The sequence below is a fragment of the Nerophis ophidion genome, linkage group LG23, assembly GCF_033978795.1.
Source record: "Nerophis ophidion isolate RoL-2023_Sa linkage group LG23, RoL_Noph_v1.0, whole genome shotgun sequence".
In the NCBI taxonomy this organism is placed as follows: domain Eukaryota; kingdom Metazoa; phylum Chordata; class Actinopteri; order Syngnathiformes; family Syngnathidae; genus Nerophis; species Nerophis ophidion.
This window is the reverse complement of record NC_084633.1, coordinates 29,268,038-29,291,066: the sequence shown is the minus strand read 5'-3', so window position 1 is coordinate 29,291,066 and position 23,029 is coordinate 29,268,038. Positions and strand designations below refer to the sequence as shown.

Below are 23,029 nucleotides of genomic sequence, written 5' to 3'. Positions count from 1 at the left end.
AACAAATTGCAAAAGATTCAGCAACACAGATGTCCAAAATACCGTATAATTATGCCGTTAAAGCAGACGACGTTTAGCTGTGTGTGTGTGCAGCGCTCATACTTCCTAAAAACCTGTGACGTCTTGCGTACACGTCATCATTACACAACGTTTAAAGACGAAACTCCCGAGAAATTTAAAATTGCAATTTAGTAAACTAAAAAGGCCGTATTGGCATGTGTTGCAATGTTAATATTTCACTATTGATTTATAAACTATCAGACTGCGTGGTGGGTAGTAGTGGGTTTCAGTGGGCCTTTAAGGAGGCAATCTAGACTCACGCGCGCGCACACACACACACGCACGCATACTCACGCTTTTCTCTCCCCTTGGTGCGCACGCGCACGCGCACACGCACGCAGAGCCATAAAGCAGCCGGCGGAGTGGAGCTTCCACCACAGTTCCTCTCCCCGCCTTCCTCCCTCATTCTTCGGCAGCTTCGCGGAGGACTTACACACTTTCCCGGTTCCTCAGGCAACTCCTCGCCGCCCGCTTTCCTTAGGCGACTACGGGTTTACCTTCAATCCTTCCGGTTATCGTTTACGAGCGGACACAATTATCTGCCATTAAAGCCGGAAATACAACATTGTTGTCCCCGGTACACCGGTCCTTATTCAGAAGAGCAACAGCCTGGAAGACAACAGTGAGGTAACAATTCGTCCATGTCCTTGTCCTTACTTGCTTATAGCACCACATTATGTTGTACTCAATTGTTGTACATTTGTTAACTCTGCAGGTGTTTTATGTACCAATATATCCTGTTTGCTCACCCTCAGCATCACCTTCATGATGTTTTTTTAGTGCTTTATAGTCAAGCAGGGGTGATTCAAGGACAAATAGACTTTTTTTTTTTTACTGTGTATCAGTGTGTGTGTTTGTGTGTGTGCACATCCTACAAATATTACATGAATCTCTGCACTTCCTTTGTCCTTACACAACCCCTCCTCAGGATCAGATGATGCTTGTACTATCTAAAGTAGTGGTGGGCGATGCGGCACATTTTGCTTATCGATGCCAAAAACCGCAGCAATTTTTCACGTATGAAGGTTTTTGAATCCAATTCATCCGTTCCAGACGCCCAAAACACATAAACACAACTTTACGCAACGTGAAATGACGCGCGGGTCGGGATGAAAACGCAATTAATGTCACTTTTACATATACAATACAGATAAATAAACATAAAAAACATCATATTTACTGTTACTAAAGCGGAAAGAGAGAGGATGGGAGTTATGTCAAGTGTTTCTCACCTTGTCAAAGTGCTGGAACTCACAACTTTATTTGGCCCCCTGGTGGCTTATTTTGTGGGCCCAATAAACAAAACTTATTTCACGGCACATCGATCGGCTTTTGGTGCCAGTATTACCAATCCATTCATCCATCCATTTTCTACCGCTTATTCCCTTTGGGGTCGCGGGGGGCGCTGGTGCCTATCTCAGCTACAATCGGGCGGAAGGCGGGGTACACCCTGGACAAGTCGCCACCTCATGGCAGGGCCAACACAGATAGACAGACAACATTCACACTCACATTCACACAATTTAGTGGTGCCAATCAACTTACCCCAGGTGCATGTCTTTGGAATGGTATGGTATTACCAATATTACCATGAATTGATTAACGTTGACCCCGACTTAAACAAGTTGAAAAACTTATTCGGGTGTTACCATTTAGTGGTCAATTGTACGGAATATGTACTGAACTGTGCAATCTACTAATAAAAGTATCAATCAATCAATCAATCAATCAAAAAAGACACTTTTATTCAAAAATGTCATTCAAATTCAAATCGATAATTTTGCCCTCAATTTGTCAATGATCATTATAATTACAATAAAACTAGTCATGTCCCGATCAGGGTTATATGCTGCTGATTCTGATCAGGCACAAGTGAGATCGGCTGATACCAACACCGATACAATCACATGTTTTAACTGTACATTTTTCATTGTAATTATGGTGAATGTATATCTACTACTACTTTCTTATTCTCTTTTGTTACATCCAATTGTTTGAGCAAAACAAAGTCAATAGCATGCAGTAACAAAAATAAAAACGACTCTCTACTAACCTTTTAAATCATTCACTTTTTGCCCTCAAGGTCCATTTGTGTCCAGATAATTATTGCCAGAGTTTGTTAACATGAGTAAAAACCACATACAATTATTTTGAGAAAAACAATTATCGCCCTAATGCAGTGGTTCTCAACCTTTTTTCAGTGATGTACCCCCTGTGAACATTTTTTTTAATTCAAGTACCCCCTAATCACAAGCAAGGCATTTTTGGTTGAAAAAAAGAAATAAAGAAGTAAAATACAGCACTAAGTCATCAGTTTCTGATTTATTAAATTGTATAACAGTGCAACATATTGCTCATTTGTAGTGGTATTTCTTGAACTATTTGTAAAAAAAGATATAAAAAAAACTAAAACCTTGTTGAAAAATAAACGAGTGATTCAATTAATAATAAAGGTTTCTACACATAAAAGTAATCATCAACTTAAAGTGGCCTCTTTGGGGATTGTAATAGAGATCCATCTGGATTCATCAACTTAATTCTAAACATTTTTTCACAAAAAAAGAAATCTTTAACATCAATATTTATGGAACATGTCCACAAAAAAATTTAGCTGTCAACACTGAATATTGCATTGTTGCATTTATTTTCACAGTTTATAAACTTACATTCATATTTTGTTGAGGTATTATTCAATAAATATATTTATAAAGGATTTTTGAATGTTTGCTAATATGTTTTAAAAATCTCACGTACCCCTTGGCATACCTTCAAGTACCCCCAGGGGTACGCGTACCCCCATTTGAGAACCACTGCCCTAATGTATTAGTATAGATCAGGGGTCCCCAACGCGGTGCCCGCGGGCACCAGGTAGCCCGTAAGGACCAGATGAGTCGCCCGGTGGCCTGTTCTAAAAATAGCTCAAATAGCAGCACTTACCAGTGAGCTGCCTCTATTTTTTATTTTATTTTTTTAATTTACTAGCAAGCTGGTCTCGCTTTGCTCAACATTTTTAATTCTAAGAGAGACAAAACTCAAATAGAATTTGAAAATCCAAGAAAATATTTTAAAGACTTGGTCTTCACTTGTTTAAATAAATTCATTTATTTTTTTACTTTGCTTCTTAGAACTTTTAGAAAGACAGTTTTGGAGAAAAACACAACCTTAAAAATGATTTTAGGATTTTTAAACACATATACCTTTTTACCTTTTAAATTCCTTCCTCTTCTTTCCTGACAATTTAAATCAATTTTCAAGAAAATGTATTTATTTTATTGTAAAGAATAATACATACATTTTAATTTAATTCTTCGTTATAGCTTCTGTTTTTTTGACGAAGAATATTTGTGAAATATTTCTTCAAACTTATTATGATTAAATTTAAAAAGATATATTCTGGCAAATCTAGAAAATCTGTGGAATCAAATTTAAATCTTATTTCAAAGTCTTTTGGATTTATTTTAAAATTGTTGTTCTGGAAAATCTAGAAGAAATAATGATTTGTTTTTGTTAGAAATATAGCTTGGTCCAATTTGTTATATATTCTAACAAAGTGCAGATTGGATTTTAACCTATTTAAAACAGGTGGCAACTTGTCCAGGGTGTACGCCGCCTTCCGCCCGATTGTAGCTGAGATAGGCGCCAGCGCCCCCCGCGACCCCAAAAGGGAATAAGCGGTAGAAAATGGATGGATGGATAAAACATGTCATCAAAATTCAAAAATTAATCTTAATCAGGAAAAATTACTAATGATGTTCCATGAATTTTATTTTTTTATTTTTTCAAAAAGATTCGAATTAGCTAGTTTTTCTCTTCCTTTTATCGGTTGAATTTTGAATTTTAAAGAGTCGAAATTGAAGATAAACTATGTTTCAAAATTCAATTTTCAGTTTTTTTCCTGTTTTCTCCTCTTTTGAACCGTTCAATTAAGTGTTTTTTTCATCATTTATTCTCTACAAAAAAACCTTCCGTAAAAAGAAAAAAAATGTATGACGGAATGACAGACAGAAATATCCATTTTTTATATATATAGATTTATTTATTAAAGGTATATTGAGCAAATTGGCTATTCCTGGCAATTTATTTAAGTGTGTATCAAACTGGTAGCCCTTCGCATTGATCAGTACCCAAAAAGTAGCTCTTGGTTTCAAAAAGGTTGGTGACCCCTGGTATAGATCATACACTCATACCACCCTTAATATTGACACCGCCAATTTATGGATCGATCCACTCTCCTCTTGCGTATTGTGTTATGTTATCATATAGCTATTTTTCTTTATTATATATAGTGTATATACAGTTTATTATTCTCTCTCTTGACTCCATCCATCCATCCATCCATTTTCTACCGCTTATTCCCTTTCGGGGTCGCGGGGGGCGCTGGCGCCTATCTCAGCTACAATCGGGCGGAAGGCAGGGTACACCCTGGACAAGTCGCCACCTCATCGCAGGGCCAACACAGATAGACAGACAACATTCACACTCACATTCACACACTAGGGCCAATTTAGTGTTGCCAATCAACCTATCCCCAGGTGCATGTCTTTGGAAGTGGGAGGAAGCCGGAGTACCCGGAGGGAACCCACGCATTCACGGGGAGAACATGCAAACTCCACACAGAAAGATCCCGAGCCTGGATTTGAACCCAGGACTGCAGGAACTTCGTATTGTGAGGCAGACGCACTAACCCCTCTGCCACCGTGAAGCCCCTCTCTCTTGACTCTTATATTGTTAATTTCCTGTTAATAGCGGCTTACTTTCTGCTTCCATTAACACTCAAAGTAACTATTTTTTTTATAGTTTTTCCGTTAGCTTAGCTACTAGCATGCCTTCACCTGGCTTGCTCTTGGTTTGTAACACATTTAGCCTCTTCCTCCAGTGATAATGTTAGTTTAAGATACTAAGAAATTCAGGTTCTTTTCCGTAATTGAGGTGACTATTATTAGCTTTTTCATGAAAACCGGTGACCGATCGATCGCCACATCCACAAATGAAAGACAAGACTGATATATTAATGGTAATAGTTAATGGCCACATGACACGTTCACACGTACACACATTCAGCATGTTCGAAAAAGGAGCAGGAAGAATTAGACGTTTTTTTTTAATTCTATAGCCTTTGTCCGTGTCATAGCAATTACTCTCACTTTTGTTCACCTCCTGGTTTTAGTATTTACCATTTTTATCACAAAAAATAATAAATGAAAAGGACAAATGTGTGTATTTGTAGAGTTAATAGTTTGTAGATAACTTTTACACTAATAAAACTAATAAAAGTGTAAGAGTTGACCAAAATGTTGCATAGATGATGTTTCACAGATCATCTTAAAGACGCTTTCTGACAGTCGCTTCAAGATGCGCCTTTTTGTTGGCGGTATTATTTACATGGCTCACTTTTGACAGCATCTTTGTTGTAGCGGTGTAGCGTGCAAGGACGGGAGTGGAAGAAGTGTGAAAAGATGGAGCTAACTGTTTTAATGACATTCAGACTTTACTTCAATCAATAACGGAGCAATATCTCCTCATCCGTGGCTCACTAGTGCAGTAACAACGCGGAAATGTGTCCCGTGAAAAAACGTCCGACCGGTACTCTCTAATAACTAACGTTACTTGGGAGAATAATAAAAACTCACTACACCGGTATGTTTTAGTGATTTCATGACGGGTTTACTCACAGATGTAAGTAAGAACTTTACACTACTTTATATAAGAAATGGCAACAGTGGAGGATGAATGTCCCATAACAAGAAGATAGAGAAAAAGAAGACGCTTATCAACTACGTTGTCAACACGGACTACAAAGGCGGATGCGCACACATTTTCAGGCCTTATGCATATCCCAAATACATATCAGCAGGTACCAGAAGGTAAGAAAAGTCTCTTTTGCCTAATATTGCGAAACAAAACGCCAGATAATATGTCTTACCTTATCCACACGCCGTAATAATACTCCTATGTTGGAGCACAGTACAATCCATCAATCGTTGCGGCTTCATAGCTTACCAAAGTCGTACTAAAACATTTAGTTTGATTTTTGGGCGTTTTGTGTAATGTTCCATATTTTCAATGGAACATATAAAATGTTTGCCTTGTTTACTTGAGTCATATTGCAGTCTACACGTATCTATTATGTGTGACTGCCATCTGCTGGTCACACTTATCATTTCACCATGTACCAAATAAATTAGCTTTGAAGTCGGTAAGCACAACCAAAATTATTCCGTACATTAGGCGCACCGTGTTATAAGGCGCACTGTAGAGTTTTGAGAAAATAAAAATGATTTTAAGTGCGCCTTGTAGTCCAAAAAAATACCGTAATCTGATTTTATCTCGATTTGGATACATCTTGGTTATTGTATGAAATTGTATTTGTTTTGCAAAAACACACGCAATAAAATAAGTGCAAAAGGTAAAAAAAAAAATGGTGTTAAAAAAATTTAAATGAAAAAACTAAATGTTATATATTTTTTCATATTCCATCCATCCATTTCCTACCGCTTATCCCCTTTCGGGGTTGCCGAGGGTGCTGGAGCCTGTCTCATATTGCTATTGTTATTTAATTGTATTGTTGTAATTTTTTTATTATCATTAATATTTTTGGGTATTATCATCATTTTACTTGTTGTTTATCCGTTACTAATTCATGTCCGGTTGTTCTTTTAAATTATATTTAATTAAAGTTGAGTTCTGGTGTTACAATAAAAACTCATGTTTTCAAATTAATGAATAATTGTGGTTTTAATATCAATCGTGATTATTATTCCTGTTATACTCATCCAGCCCTATTTTCCGCCACGGAGTCAATGGTTGCTGACTTAGAAGTGGCTTTGCACTGTGGAGGGACGTCAGCCGCTAGCAAGGACGCTACATGGCACATTAGTCTGTCACATTTGCAGGACACAGCTCGAATATGTAATTAACATGCATCATCACGATACTAGTAAAAGCTATGTCATTTGTATTGTCAATATCGCGCAACCTTAGTATTGATCCGATACTGATACTTTCCTTGCTATTGATACTATCGATATTTGTCTCAGTCTCCTCGCTCCCTAATTTAAAGCACATGGACAAAAGTAAACACACCTTGAAGAACTTTTTTGGGTAATGTTTAATAATTAATGAAACACGGTTGCTACAGGCCTCATGAGTCACTATAATCCATAATAAAAACAAATATACTGAAATAATAAAATAAATATACCAGAGTGCCAGTATAATAAAAAGAAGGATTGCTTTACAAAACTGTTATGATGCTGCAGAGAATGTTTATGTTTTTAAGAGCAGGCTTAAGACCCACTTTTTAGATGTGGCTTTTACCTGATATTAATTATTTAATTGAAGTCATTTGTATTTTACTTTTTATCTTATTAATTATGCAAGTTTTTTTTAGTTCTATTTATTCATTATTCATTTACTGTGTATTGATTTTATATACAGTCGTGGTCAAAAGTTTACATACACTTGTGAAGGACATAATGTCAAGGCTGTCTTGAGTATCCAATTATTTCTACAACTCTTATTTTTTTGTGATAGAGTGATTGGAGCACATACTTGTTGGTCACAAAAACATTTATGAAGTTTGGTTCTTTTATGAATTTATTATGGGTCTACAAAAAATGTGACCAAATCTGTTGGGTCAAAAGTATACATACAGCAATGTTAATATTTGCTTACATGTCCCTTGGCAAGTTTCACTGCACTAAGGCGCTTTTGGTAGCCATCCACAAGCTTCTGGTTGAAATTTTGACCACTCCTCTTGACAAAATTAGTGCAGTCCAGCTAAATTTGTTGGTTTTCTGACATGGACTTGTTTCTTCAGCATTGTCCACACGTTTAAGTCAGGACTTTTAAAAGGCTATTCTAAAACCTTAATTCTAGCCTGATTTACAGTAGCCATTCCTTTACCCCTTTTGACGTACTGTATGTTTGAGGTCATTGTCCTGTTGGAACACCCAACTGCGCCCAAGACCTAACCTCTGGGCTGATGATCTTAGGTTGTCCTGAAGAATTTGGAGGTAATCCTCCTTTTTCATCGTCCCATTTACTCTTTGTAAAGCAACAGTTTCATTGGCAGAAAATCAGGTCCAGAGTATAATACTGCCTGGACCTGGGATTAAAGACCTCGCCTTTTCTCCTCCAAACATATCGCTGGGTTTTGTGGCCAAACAGCTAAATTTTGTTTCATCTGACATCATATGGAAAAAGATAAGACCTTCTGGAGGAAAGTTATGTGGTTAGATAAAGCAAACATTTAGCTATTTGGCTAGAATACCCATAATAAATTCATAAAAATGCCAAACTTCATGAATGTTTTTTGTGACCAACAAGTATGTGCTCCAATCTCTCTATCACAAACAAATAAAAGTTGTAGAAATTATTGGAAACTAAAGACACCATGACATTATGTTCTTTTAACCACGACTGTATATATTTGTATTTTTATTTTAATTTTATATTTGTTTATTAATCTTCATATGTCTTACTTGTATTTTATTCTTTATTTCTACTCATGGTTCTTACTATTTTTCAAGTGTTAATATTTTTTATTTTCCAACGTTCCTCAGATGAGCCATCTGCCTTAGGGGTTATCAGCCGTTCTTGTGGGGGCGCTTTTGTGTCAGCGTCCTGGTGGCCATGGTCTGATGACCTCCTGGGGCAGATGGCTCCTGTGATAGTGTTTACTCACATGTCTCCTCTGTACACAGCCATGCAATCATTTGTCCATATTTTTGCATATGTGTGTATGTAGTGTGTTTGTTTGTGTTTGGTATCTGTGTCCGTGCGTACGTATGTGATAATGGAGATATGGGCTACCGGGGTATTGTTTTTAACTTTGCAAAGCACTTTGCTTTGCCTTTCTTTTATGTTTGAAAAGCGCTTTATAAATAAAGGTTGATTGATTGATTGATGAGTAGTAACAACCTCATATTTACCAAGACAGATTTTTTTCAACCAACTCCATACGTCCTGTTGGTGTAAAAACATGCGGTCCCAATACTTGCTCAAAAGTTCACTTGTTTGATATCGTTCCATCAAGCCCATTGATCATCCCCGATCGAGCGATTACGTGTGCACTGTGCACTAGTAATGGTCACATCAGCATATCAGTATGTCTTTCATATTTAGTGACTTTAACAGAAAGGAGCCTCTTGGTTCTTCCATTCTTCACTCTCAACTGGTTAGAGGAGCTCTGCCTGGTCCTTTCTATTTTTAGTCTCAATTTACAATGCAGTAGCTATAGAGGCAAGATGAGTCTTTTCACTCGGTTTCACTCCCTTCGGTCACTTTATTCGCTTCATTTCAACGCCTTTGATTCTCTGGCTTTTCCCCCCAAAGCCGCCTGTACTTTTTCCTGTCATAATTAAGGTCAAATACTGCAATTTCACACATTAAACACAATGGTGGAAGCTCAGCTCGCCCTGCCACCTGCTCCACAGCTGTGCACACACGCACACACACTCACTCGCGCGTGTGTACATGTACATTATAATAGCATGTTGTGGTTGGAAAGACAGCAGAATAGAAAGGGGCTTGGGGGTTAATCTCTGGATGCTTTTAAACCTAAATGACTGTGTGACCTACAAACAACCACACTACATTCTTGTTGAACCCACACAACAGGGCCTTTACTTGCTGACTTGCAATATCCCATCACAAAGTTACTAAAACAGCGAATTATCATCATCTTGTGTTCAAATAACATGATCAAAATGATGAGGCCTGTGTACTCGTTGGCACTAAGGAGACTACCGTATTTTTTGGACTATAAGGCGCACTTAAAATTTTTTCATTTCCTCAAATCTCGACAGTGCGCCTTATAACCCAATGCACCTAATGTACGGAATAATTTTGGTTCTGCTTACCAACCCAAAAGCTATTTTATTTGGGTACATGGTGAAATGATAAGTGTGACCAGTACATGGCAGTCACACATTGGAGATAGGTATAGACTGCAATATAACTCAAGTGGGGTTGTACGAAATACCGGTTTTAGTATAGTACCACAATGCTAATGAATGATATTCGGTACTCTACCACCTCTAATAAGTACCGGTGCCAAATCTGAACAGCCGATACGGGCAATCTACATCAACTATATGATTTGCCTGAGAAGCTGGACAGAACAAAAAAATTGTCGTCACGACGTGACGTTGCTGGTTTTACGAGCAGAAGAGCATATTCGGCAGCGCTCAATCGCTGAGTACTTACAAACAGACATAGTGTGTAAACAGAAAAAGGAGAATGGACACATTTTGGCTTAAAAACTAAAGATAAAGGTGAAGGTATAACACTGAAATGCCCTTAGGAAGAGGTACTTTATTACATGGCTAGTGAGCTAGCGGCCAAAGTCCATCCGCAGTCTGTAGTGTTTTAGCTACTTCAAAATCACTAATCCTGGCCTCAATGGCGACAAATAAAGTACGTTTCTTACAAGTATCATCCCTGCAGGACGAGGAATTGCTAAACATGCTTCACTACACACCGTGGGAGGATACAATAGCTCACAGTCATCACCGCTAACAAAAGCTTTTTTTATTGTGTTTGTTAATATTTATATTATGTTTATAAACTCAGGAAATACGTCACTGGACACATGAGGACTTTGAATATGACCAATGTATGATCCTGTAACTACTTGGTATTATATTGATACCTAAATTTTTGGTATCGTCCAAAACTAATGTAAAGTATCAAACAAGAGAAGAATAAATGATTATTACATTTTAACAGAAGTGTAGGTAGAACATGTTGAAACAGAAAATAAGCAGATATTAACAGTACATTATCAAGAAGATTAATAATCAGTTTTACAGCTTGTCCTTTGTAATTTTGACAAAATAATAGAATGATAAATTATATAATATACAGCCAGTATAACAAACCCCTTGGCGTTCGTAATACTGGAACATACTGGTTTACATACTGCTTTACATACTGGTTTACTCGTCTTCTCAGATGTTAATCAGCCTGAAGCTGAAATACAGATTTTTGTATGCAAAGATGCTTACTTTGCATAGGGATGGCCCAGCAGAGATTCAAACCTGCATCCCTTGGTAGTGAGGCGGACATATAGTCCATTGTGTCGCCCCAGCATGTTCCTTATTCATCCAAAATCTGCATTCTTCCGAGAAAAATACAAGTGTTCACTTGAGAAACTGAACGAGAGACCACTTGAAAATGACACGAGGCAGTTAACGAGAAGACTGGCGTAGAATACATTGGCAGCAGGTAGACAGGTGGAGAGAGTGATACCTGCAGATGGATGTGGCAGACAGGCAGAAGGCAAAGTGTCAGGGATGAAGGGATGCAAAGCGGGGATGAAAGTGACGGAGCGTTACAGGAAGAGGAAAACATCTTCCTCTTTCTGGGGGACTCTGGAGGCTGAAACTGGATATCAGGCAGGGACTGGTTGTCGCCCCCTCACTATGCCTGTTGGGTAATCTTGTGCCTCAAACGCACAAAAAGCACACACTGTAACTATAGCAGGCTATTCTTGGCTCTCCCATTGAGTCACCTGTGCGTTTGAAGCAAAGGTGTCAATAAAACAGAAAAAGTCCAATTCTCTTCCAAAAAAAAAAAACACTGTTTAAAATTCAAACAAGTCATTTTATGTGGCAAGTCATCTTATGGGGCATGCCACGTCATTTTGTGTGGCCGAACACATTATTTTGCGTGGCACGCCACTTCATTTTACGTGGTACGTCACTTAATTTTATGTGGCCCGACACGTCATCTTACGTGGCATCCCCCGTTATTTTGTTTGGCACGTCACTTCATTTTAAGTGGCCCGACATGTCATTTTGGGTGGCACACCACTTCATTCTATGGTGCATGCCGTGGCCCGACACGTCGTCTTACGTGGCATGCCATGTCATTTTGGGTGGTCCAACACATCATCTTACGTGGCATGTCATGTCATTTTGTGTGGCCCGACATGTCATTTTGCATCGCACGTCACTTCATTTTATGTGGCCCGGCACATCATCTTACGTAGCAGGTCACGTAATTTTACGTGGCACGTCACTTAATTTTACGTGGCATGACACATCATTTTGTGTGGCCCGACACGTCATTTTGCATAGCACGCCACTTCATTTTACCTGGCACATCACTTAATTTTATGTGGCCCAACACGCCATTTTGTGTCGCACATCACTTAATTTTATGTGGCCTGACACGCCATTTTGTGTCGCACACCACGTTATTTTGTGAGGCCCGACATGTCATTTTGCGTGGCATGCTACTTCATTTTACGTGGCACGTCACTTAATTCACTTAATAATTCTCGTTGCCCCGCAGCTCAAAGCCTGCACATTGGAGTTCAACCCAGTGGACGAAAGGTTTGCCTCCCTCCGCCTTCGGGTGGGGGGACGGGTCCTGACTGTTGTTTGTGCTTACGCACCAAACAGCAGTTCAGAGTACCCACCCTTTTTGGGTACACTCGAGGGAGTACTGGAAAGTGCTCCCCCGGGTGATTCCCTTGTCCTACTGGGGGACTTCAACGCTCATGTTGGCAATGACAGTGAAACCTGGAGAGGTTTGATTGGGAAGAGTGGTCGCCCGGATCTAAACCCGAGTGGTGTTTTGTTACTGGACTTTTGTGCTTGTCACGGATTGTCCATAACAAACACCATGTTTAAACATAAGGGTGTCCATATGTGCACTTGGCACCAGGACACCCTAGGCCGCAGTTCCATGATCGACTTTGTAGTTGTGTCATCGGATTTGCGGCCTCACGTTTTGGATACTTGGGTGAAGAGAGGGGCGGAAATTTCTACTGATCACCACCTGGTGGTTAGTTGGCTGCGATGGTGGGGGAGGATGCCGGACGGACCTGGCAGGCCCAAGCGCATTGTGAGGGTCTACTGGGAACGTCTAGCAGAGTCTCCTGTCAGAGAGAGTTTGAATTCCCACCTCCGAAAGAACTTTGAACATGTCACGAGGGAGGTGCGGGACATTGAGTTCGAGTGGACCATGTTCCGCACCTCTATTGTCGAGGCGGCTGATTGGAGCTGTGGCCGCAAGGTTGTTGGTGCCTGTCGTGGCGGTCATCCCAGAACGCGTTGGTGGACACCAGCAGTGAGGGATGCCGTCAAGCTGAAGAAGGAGTCCTATCGGGTTCATTTGGCTCATAGGACTCCGGAGGCAGTGGACGGGTACCGACGGGCCAGGCGGTGTGCAGCTTTAGCGGTCGCTGAGGCAAAAACTCGGAAATGGGAGGAGTTCGGGGAAGCCATGGAAAACGACTTCCGGACAGCTTCGAAGCGATTCTAGAACACCATACGCCGCCTCAGGAAGGGGAAGCAGTGCACTGTCAACACAGTGTATGGTGCGGATGGTGTTCTGCTGACTTCAACTACGGATGTTGTGGATCGGTGGAGGTAATACTTCGAAGACCTCCTCAATCCCACCAACACGTTTTCCTATGAGGAAGCGGTGCCTGGGGAATCTGTGGTGGGCTCTCCTATTTCTGGGGCTGAGGTTGCTGAGGTAGTTAAAAAGCTCCTAGGCTGCAAGGCCCCGGGGGTGGATGAGATCCGCCCGGATTTCCTTAAGGCTCTGGATGCTGTGGGGTTGTCCTGGTTGACAAGACTCTGCAGCATCGCGTGGACATCGGGGGCGATACCTCTGGATTGGCAGACCGGGATGGTGGTCCCTCTCTTTAAGAGGGGGGACCGTAGGGTGTGTTCCAACTATCGTGGGATCACACTCCTCAGCCTTCCCGGTAAGGTTTATTGAGGTGTACTGGAGAGGAGGCTCTGCCAGATAGTTGAACCTCGGATTCAGGAGGAACAGTGTGGTTTTCGTCCTGGTCGTGGAACTGTGGACCATCTCTATACTCTCAGCAGGGTTCTTGATCGTGCGTGGGAGTTTGCCCAACCAGTCTGCATGTGCTTTGTGGACTTGGAGAAGGCATTCGACCATGTCCCTCGGGAAGTCCTGTGGGGAGTGCTCAGAGAGTATGGGGTATCGGACTGGAGACCCTGCCCAAAGTGGAGGAGTTCAAGTACCTAGGAGTCTTGTTCACGAGTGGGGGAAGAGTGGATCGTGAGATCGACAGGCGGATCGTTGCAGTGTCTTCAGTAATGCGGACGCTGTACCGATCCGTTGTGGTGAAGAAGGAGCTGAGCCGAAAGGCAAAGCTCTCAATTTACCGGTCGATCTACGTTCCCATCCTCACCTATGGTCATGAGCTTCGGGTCATGACCGAAAGGATAAGATCAAGGGTACAAGCCGACGAAAAGAGTTTCCCCCGCCACACGGCGGGGCTCTCCCTTAGAGATAGGGTGAGAAGCTCTGCCATCCGGGAGGAGCTCAAAGTAAAGCCGCTGCTCCTCCACATCGAGAGGAGCCAGATGAAGTGGCTCGGGCATCTGGTCAGGATGCCACCCGAACGCCTCCCGAGGGAGGTGTTTAGCGCATGTCCAACCGGTAGGAGGCCATGGGGAAGACCCAGGACACGTTGGGAAGACCGTGTCTCCCGGCTGGCCTGGGAACGCCTCGGGATCCCCCGAGAAGAGCTGGGGAGAGGGAAGTCTGGGCTTCCCTGCTTAGGCTGCTGCCCCCGCGACCCGACCTCAGATAAGCAGAAGAAGATGGATGGATGGATGGATGGTCACTTAATTTTATGTGGCCCGACATGTTATCTTATGTGGCATGCCACATAATTTTTTTGTGTGGCACGCCACATAATTTTAAGTAGCCCGACACATAATTTTACGTGGCCCAACACGTCCTCTTACGTGGCTTGCCACGTCATTTTGTGTGGCACGCCACGTCATTTTAATTGGCCCGACATGTCATTTTGTGTGGCACGCCACTTCTTTTTATGGTGAATGCCACTTAATTTTTTAGGGCACGTCACTTCATTTTATGTGGCACTCCCACGTTATTTATTGGTACTCCATGTTTCCCATTGTTCCTTTTTATTTTTATTCTTATTGTAATATTTCTCTATTTTGTTTCCATTTAAACCCCAATTATTTACTTTTTACTTTTTCAAATTGATCTGAACTCTGTACACTGCTGCTGGAATTGTAATTTTCCTGAAGGAACTGTCCTGAAGGAATCAATAAAGTACTATCTATCTATCTATATATCTATGTCTTTTAAAGTGGCAAGTTATCTTATGGGGTACGCCACGTAATTTTGCGTGGCACGCCACTTCATTTCATAGGGCATGCCACTTCATTTTCGTCTTACGAGACATGCCCCGTCGTTTTGTGTGGCACGCCACATCATTCTAAGTGGCCCGACATGTAATTTATTGGTACTCCATGTCTTTTAATGTGGCACGTTATCTTTAGTCCATGGTTCTCGCCCGGAAAAGGGTGGAATGCCATCTGTAAATTGGGGAAGTGATCTTGCCCCATGTGGAACATTTCAAGTACATTGGAGTCTTGTTCATGAGTGAGGGAAGAGTGGATCTTGAGATAGACAGGCGGATCGGTGAAGAAGGAGCTGTGCCGGAAGGCAAAGCTCTCAATTTACCCGCCGATCTACGTTTCCATCCTCACCTACTGTATGGTCATGAGCTTTGGGTTATGACCGAAAGGACAAGATCACGGGTACAAGCGGCCCAAATGAGTTTCCTTCGCCGGGTGGCGGGGCTCCCTCTCTCACTCATGAACAAGACTCCAATGTACTTGAAGTGTTCCACATGGGGCAAGATCACTTCCCCAATTTACAGATGGCATTCCACCCTTTTCCGGGCGAGAACCATGGACTAATGGCTTGCCGCATAAAATGACGTGGTGTGCTCCATAAGATAACGTGCCACATTAAAAGACATGGAGTACCAATAAATTACATGTCGGGCCACTTAGAATGATGTGGCGTGCCACACAAAACGACGGGGCATGTCACGTAAGACGAAAATTAAGTGGCATGCCCTATGAAATGAAGTGGCGTGCCACGCAAAATTACGTGGCGTACCCCATAAGATAACTTGCCACTTAAAAAGACATAGATATATAGATAGATAGATAGTACTTTATTGATTCCTTCAGGACAGTCTTCCGGTAGGAAGACTCGGGGAAGACCCAGGACACGTTGGGAAGTCTATGTCTCCCAGCTGTCCTGAGAACGCCACGGGATCCTCTGGGAGGAGCTAGACGAAGTGGCTGAGGAGAGGGAAGTCTGCATGGGCTTCCCTGCTTAGGCTGCTGCCCCCGCTACCCGACCTCGGATAAGCAGAAGAAAATGGATGGAAGTCATTTTATGTGGCACGCCACGTGATTTTATGATATGGCATGTCGTTTAACGTGGCTCAATACATCATTTTATGTGCACGTCATTTTCTGTGGCACCACGCGTCATCTTACGGGGCACGCCACATGTTTTATGTGGCCCAACACATCATTTTAAGTTGCCAATCATGTAATTTTACGTGCCACCCCACGTCATTTTAGTGCTACGCCATGTGGTTTTAAGTGGCACGTCGAATCATTTTATGTGGCCCGTTACGTAATTTTATGTGGCACATCATTTTATGCGGCATGCCACTTAATTTTACCATTTTATGTGGCACGCCATGTCATCTTACGGGGCACGCCACATTATTTTATGTGGCATGACACTTAACCTTATGGGGCATGCCACTTCATTTAAATGCACGTAATTGTCTATGGCACGTCACGTCATCTTATGGGGCACGCCAACTTATTTTATGTGGCACGCCCCACCATTTTATGTGGCATGCCACTTTATCTTATGGGTCATAAGATATACAGTGGGGCAAAAAAGTATTTAGTCAGCCACCGATTGTGCAAGTTCTCCCACTTAAAATGATGACAGTGGTCTGTAATTTTCATCATAGGTACACTTCAACTGTGAGAGACAGAATGTAAAAAAAATCCAGGAATTCACATTGTAGGAATTTTAAATAATTTATTCATAAATTATGGTGGAAAATAAGTATTTGGTCAACCATTCAAAGCTCTCACTGATGGAAGGAGGTTTTGGCTCAAAATCTCACGATACATGGCCCCATTCATTCTTTCCTTAACACGTCCTGTCCCCTTAGCATAAAAACAGCCCCAAAGCATGATGTTTCCACCCCCATGCTTCATAGTAGGTATGGTGTTTTTGGGATGCAACTCAGTATTCTTCTTCCTCCAAACACGACGAGTTGAGTTTATACCAAAAAGTTCTATTTTGGTTTCATCTGACCACATGAAATTCTCCCAATCCTCTCCTGTATCATCCATGTATCCATTTTGGTATAAACTCAACTCGTCGTGTTATGTTCATGACATGGTTTCTCTCATTTCAGAAAGAAACAAGCCAGCATTAGAGACTTGGTACAAAGGAAGGTGTGCACACCACAGCAAGCGGCTGCACTGACTGATGCTATCCTGAATATGTTGATAACTGACATGAGGCGACTATCAATGGTGGAGGATGAAGGTTTTAGACAAATGATTCACGTCCTCAACCCTGTTTACACTCTTCCCTCGAGGAACCATTTTACCAATCTGATGGAGAGGAAGTATGAGCGGACATTCCATGCTGTGTAGACTGACATAAAATTCACCCAGAGCAAAATAGCTTTCACTACTCATGTGTGGACAAGTGTAGCCTACCTTGGCAATACATGCCACTACATTGGAGACGAATGGAACATGAAGTTAATCTGCTTTACGACCATGCCACTAGAGGAAAGACATTCAGCATCCAACATTGCAGAATGGTTGGAATAGGTAAAAGCCAGGTTTCAAATTCCCCTAAGCAAAATTATTGCTATTGTGCATGACAATGGGGCACTTTATAAAAAAAACAACATTTTTGTAACATTTGCCTTGTTTTATTTGGCAAGTCGAAAGGACATGGTGCCAGCATGCTGTTTTTTTAAAATAAAGTATTGGAAATGATAGAAATATAGTTTGTCTCTTTTATCCGATTATTAATCGATTAATTGAAGTAATAATCGACAGATTAATCGATTATCAAATTAATCGTTGGTTGCAGCCCTAATATATATGTGTATATATATATATATATATATATATATATATATATATATATATATATATATATATATATATATATATATATATATATATATATATATACATATATATATATGTATATATAAGTAGTCAGGGAGCAATGGGAGGGACTTGCTAAACAGCCAATCACGTAACAGTATCAAATAGCATTTTTGGTTGCGTCCTTTTGCTTTTTTGCTGTAGATTTTCTGCGAAGAAGGTTTCAATTTTAATTTTAACATTTAAAATATTGTTCTCCAGGTCCATATTTTCAAGAGATAATAAAAAACATAAAAAATTATCAATATTGACCAATATAATTTTTTTATCATGATACAGTTTTCAAGCCCTATCAATAAGTGTGTGAGTTATTTTTAGGACCTAAACAGTGATTGCGCTTCTTTAATATTTGACTTTTCGATTGAACCATTGCAGTTGAAGAGAGATGATGACGGTCATGGAGCTCAGAAATCAGAGAATGTTACACTCGCTGGATAGTTTTTATGGGCGTTTTAATTACTTAATAAACCTCGGAACATAACCCCTGAGAATGGTGGTTGTCTGTTGTTTTGCAATTTGCAATTGGACATCACGTCTGACCTCTTTTTAGAAATAAATCATTTTGTGCAATTATTAGTCAATGTTAGTGATATTGTAGCATATTATTGATCTTATATCATGTGATACCTCTTTTTTTTAATGATATTTATTTCACATGAGGGATATTGCAAAAATCGATATAAGACACAACACATGATGTATCGCTGACATTGACTATATAAAATATAACCTTCCATCGGTCTATAGATAGACTTTTTTAATATCAAGCACTATTCCTGTTCCCTAAAAATAGTCATTGTTTACCAAAACATATTAGATCTTATGAAAATGCCAGTGTGGTCGGTGCTGAGTGTGGGTGGTAGTGTGAGGAAGACCAGGATGCAGGATACGATCACTGCTGTTGCTTTTTGGTCCCTTCAGTAACCATTCCAATTGTGGCCATGAAATATTAATTGTCCTGCAGACTTTGAATCCAAAAGCATCTGCTTAGGTATGAGCTTGTGTGTGGAATCCTATGGTACAGACCACAATATGGGAATTTGGAAAATGATCCAGGCCCTTGTGGATGTGTTTTGTGGCCCTAAATAAGATTTTGTTTGTGGCCCTGTTTCGGTCTTTGATATTACTTGTGTAATACGCTAGGGGCTAGCTCGGGCTGACTGCAGCCTAGTGAGTATTGTAATACAGCAAGGGTGCCCACACATTGACTAATCAAAGGATGCGGGGGGGCTATTTTTGGTAGCTTCCACCTTCAAAAACAGTAGACCGCGTGTTTTTTTTTCAAAGAACTAGAAAATGCAATTTCAGTAGAAATGTCACATGAAGGCTGAAAAGCTAGAGTCAAACTGAAATGCTAACAGTTGATCTTTGATCTTTTGACCTTTGATCCCTCAGGTGGTACTGCATCAAAAATAGGCATCAGTGTGTAAAGAATATCACCACATGGGCTCAGGAACACTTCATAAAACCACTGTCAGTAACTACAGTTGGTCGCTACATCTGTAAGTGCAAGTTAAAACTCTACTATGCAAAGCAAAACCCATTTATCAACAATACCAGGACACACAGCTGGCTTCGCTAGGCCCGACTGATGCAAAGTGTAAAAGTGTTCTGTGGTCTGACGAGTCCACATTTAAAATTATATTTGGAAACTGTGGACGTGGTGTCCTCCGTAACAAAGAGGAAAATAACCATCCGGATTGTTATAGGCGCAAAGTTTGAAAGCCAGCATCTGTGATGGTATGGGGGTGTATTAGTGCCCAAGGCATGGGTAACTTACACATCTGTGAAGGCACCATGAATGCTGAATGGTCCACACAGGTTTTGGTGCAACATATGTTGTCATCCAAGCAACAGAATCATGGACGCATGGGTGACTTTTCAAATGACGCTACATTAGCAGTGCTGCCATTTTTTGTAGCAACGCTTTTGCCGCATAAATGTTGAACATATTCCCACTTGAATACAAGCCACCGCCAGACAATGGACCCCCTACTGTTTTTCTTGGTAATGAATTCTTCCTCCTTTTATTTACCAGATTCGCACCTTCTCTCTCTCGTATTGGTAACTGGTAGTATCACAGCTAATGTTACCATGTCGCTACCTCTGCTCCGTGGGAGCGTGTGACGGCGTACATGTGACAGTATGTGACGTGTGTAAGAAAGTGCGCTCGTTTTAAGTCTCTGTGAGAAGGAGAGACAGGAAAGAGTGAGAAACGCATGCAGTGTAATGCCTGCACCTAAAAGCAACTGCGTGAGAACGTATACTGGAATATCACGTTATGGTCATTTTCAATATCGCACAGAGACAAACCTGCGAGTATATCGATATATCGCCCAGCCCTAATTTTAATACAATATTATATTAAACTACTGCAGTTGTTTGTGGTACTTGATATTGTAATGATTTTCAGACAGTATTTATTATGTAAAGGTTTATTTTTCTCATGACTTTACATGTTAAAATTGTGGTGTTTTGGGGGGCCAAGTACGGATGAAATTCATTTAAATTGATTTCATTGGGTGGGGTTGCGTTGAGATATTATTATTTTGAGTTACAGGCTTGGTCGTGGTAGGTTGAGATACCCCCGTATGTGCAATTATTTACTCTTTGTTAAGAACCAGTAGAAAGTAAACGGTTATGTGGTGGCATGTCTCTATGCTGCTTTGACCGTGACCAATTGCAAAAGAGTCACAATAATATTTTATCAAAAATAAACATGCTGTAGCACAGGTTCTTAACCTTTTTGACCTCAGGGTACAACTTTTTCACTACTGAGGGGCCCGGGGCCCACTCAAATATGAACACCAAATAAGTAATTTGATTTCAATCATATTCAATAATTATATCCAACCTACCTAGAGTTTAACATAATTGTCAAATTATATAAAACCATGTGTTAATCACAAATATTATTATCAAGGCTTAGGTCGGACTGATTACAAAAATAAATGCTAATCAAATATACTGCAAAAGAAAGGATTCAGAAAAACTGATGAAAAATAAATGTACATACAATTACACAGTGCGAAAATAGATAATTTTGAACTAAATTAATATTGATATATAGCTTCTTAAATAAATTGACAATAATATTACATATATGAAAGTTAAAACAGAGCTTCATCCCTTTAGTCATAATTTTTGCGCTTAAGAAACGTCTTAATGACTTCAGCTCCAGAATTGTTCTTTGTTTGATATTGTCCATACAGTCCGCTGCGGCCAATACGGACCACAGCTAGTAAATTATTGGCTTCCCTCTAACAATAGGCCACGGCTCTATGGTGAAGAAGCACTGTGCTATAGTATCCCGCTAGAATCTAATATTATTTTAAAAGCCCCAGAAATGAGCAGAATATGAAATTAATGTATCACAATTTAAATTGTAGTGTCTCCTGTGTGTGTTTTATTGCTAAATGCAAATGTAGCTGAGCCGTCGGTCCAAACCTAATTTGAATAAAATAAAAATAAATGAACAAACAAATCTTGAATCTTGAATCCTAAAACATAAACCTAAAATATTCGACTTGTAAAGCGCATCGGATATATATATTGAGATATGCGTTATTTACAGAGAAAGGTTTTGTAAATGTTTGTTTACATACCTCATTTGTTTCCGAATGGTGTCTGTAAAACGGCTGATCAAACAAAGCAGAAGTCATGGTCATGGACCCACTAGCTTTGGAAGATAAATCAGCTAAGCAGACTCAATATCTCCACTGTGACGTTTTGGTGAATCTACTGAGGAATTTGTAAAACTGAAACAATACAAAAAGAATGTCATTGTAAGTTAATAATGCTAACAGAGTTACTTGTGAACGTGTTGGCATATTAGCTGATGCTAACGACACTAGCTTAGGCGTTCACCCCGCAACACCGGCAGTGAGTGGACTCGTCCAAAAGATGTCTCCACAGCACAAACAATAACACACCTTTTCAGTGTCCCTGCTTGTGCAATGCAAAAAGTCAGTGTTCAAACACAAGAAAAAAAAAAAACAAAGTTAGGGGCATTTTACTTGAACTAAGCAAAATTATCTGGCTTGTCAAGACTTTCCAAAACAAGTAAAATTAGCTAACCACAATAACCCAAAAATACCTTAAAATAAGTATTTTCTCACTAATAAAAAGTGCACTTTTCTTGATAGAAAAAACAAATATGAGACCTTTTTTCTCAATACGTTGAAAAATATTCTTAAATTAAGTAAAGGCTAGTGCCATTATCTTGACACAAAGATATATGCTTGGCATTACATTTCTTGCATTTTCCCATCGATAAAATGATATCATCGCGCCAGGTGTGTGCTCTTTCAGTCAATAAGATTCTCACTTTGAAAAAGCAGTTTTATACTTTGCAACAGTTGATATTCTATTTTCAAGCATGTTTTTCACAATATAGGTCATAAAATCTCAGCAACAAGCTTTAATATCTTACTGAGATGTGGGATCTGAGCCGAGGATGTTGTTGTGGCTTGTGCAGCCGTTTGAGACACTCGTGATTTAGGGCTATATAAGTAAACATTGATTGATTGATTGATAATTTGGGACAAAAACACTTAAAACAAGTAAAACACTCTAACATAAAATCTGCTTAGTGAGAAGAATTATCTTATCAGACAGAAAATAAGCAAATATCACCCTTATTTTATATATTTAATCTTACTTAGATTTCAGTTTTTGCAGTGTGTTGAATTAAAACTATTTGCATTATGGCTCAGACTATATTCCTCCTGTTATCTATCAGCGAACAAACGAATCCTCCCTCGCTATAACATCTGTACTTTTCCAAAGCCCGAGACGTCCATGTGAGGTCGAGGGCAAAGAGAAAAATAGGACATGTACTGTACATCCTGTTCTTTTTGTACTGTACAGTCCTGTACAGTATGTCTCTCAACACCACATATCCCCCCCCCCACACACAC

General features: G+C 40.2%; 1 protein-coding gene across 1 annotated transcript in view; it reads left to right on the top strand.

Moving 5' to 3' along the window:
• Window positions 1-418: 418 nt before the first annotated feature.
• gng13b (guanine nucleotide binding protein (G protein), gamma 13b) overlaps window positions 419-23,029 on the top strand; it is a 38,468-nt gene continuing 15,857 nt past the window's right edge. Inside the window, exon 1 of the mRNA XM_061885601.1 lies at window positions 419-687. The gene's annotated coding sequence lies outside the window, so the exon portion shown is untranslated. The remainder of the gene's footprint in view (window positions 688-23,029) is intronic.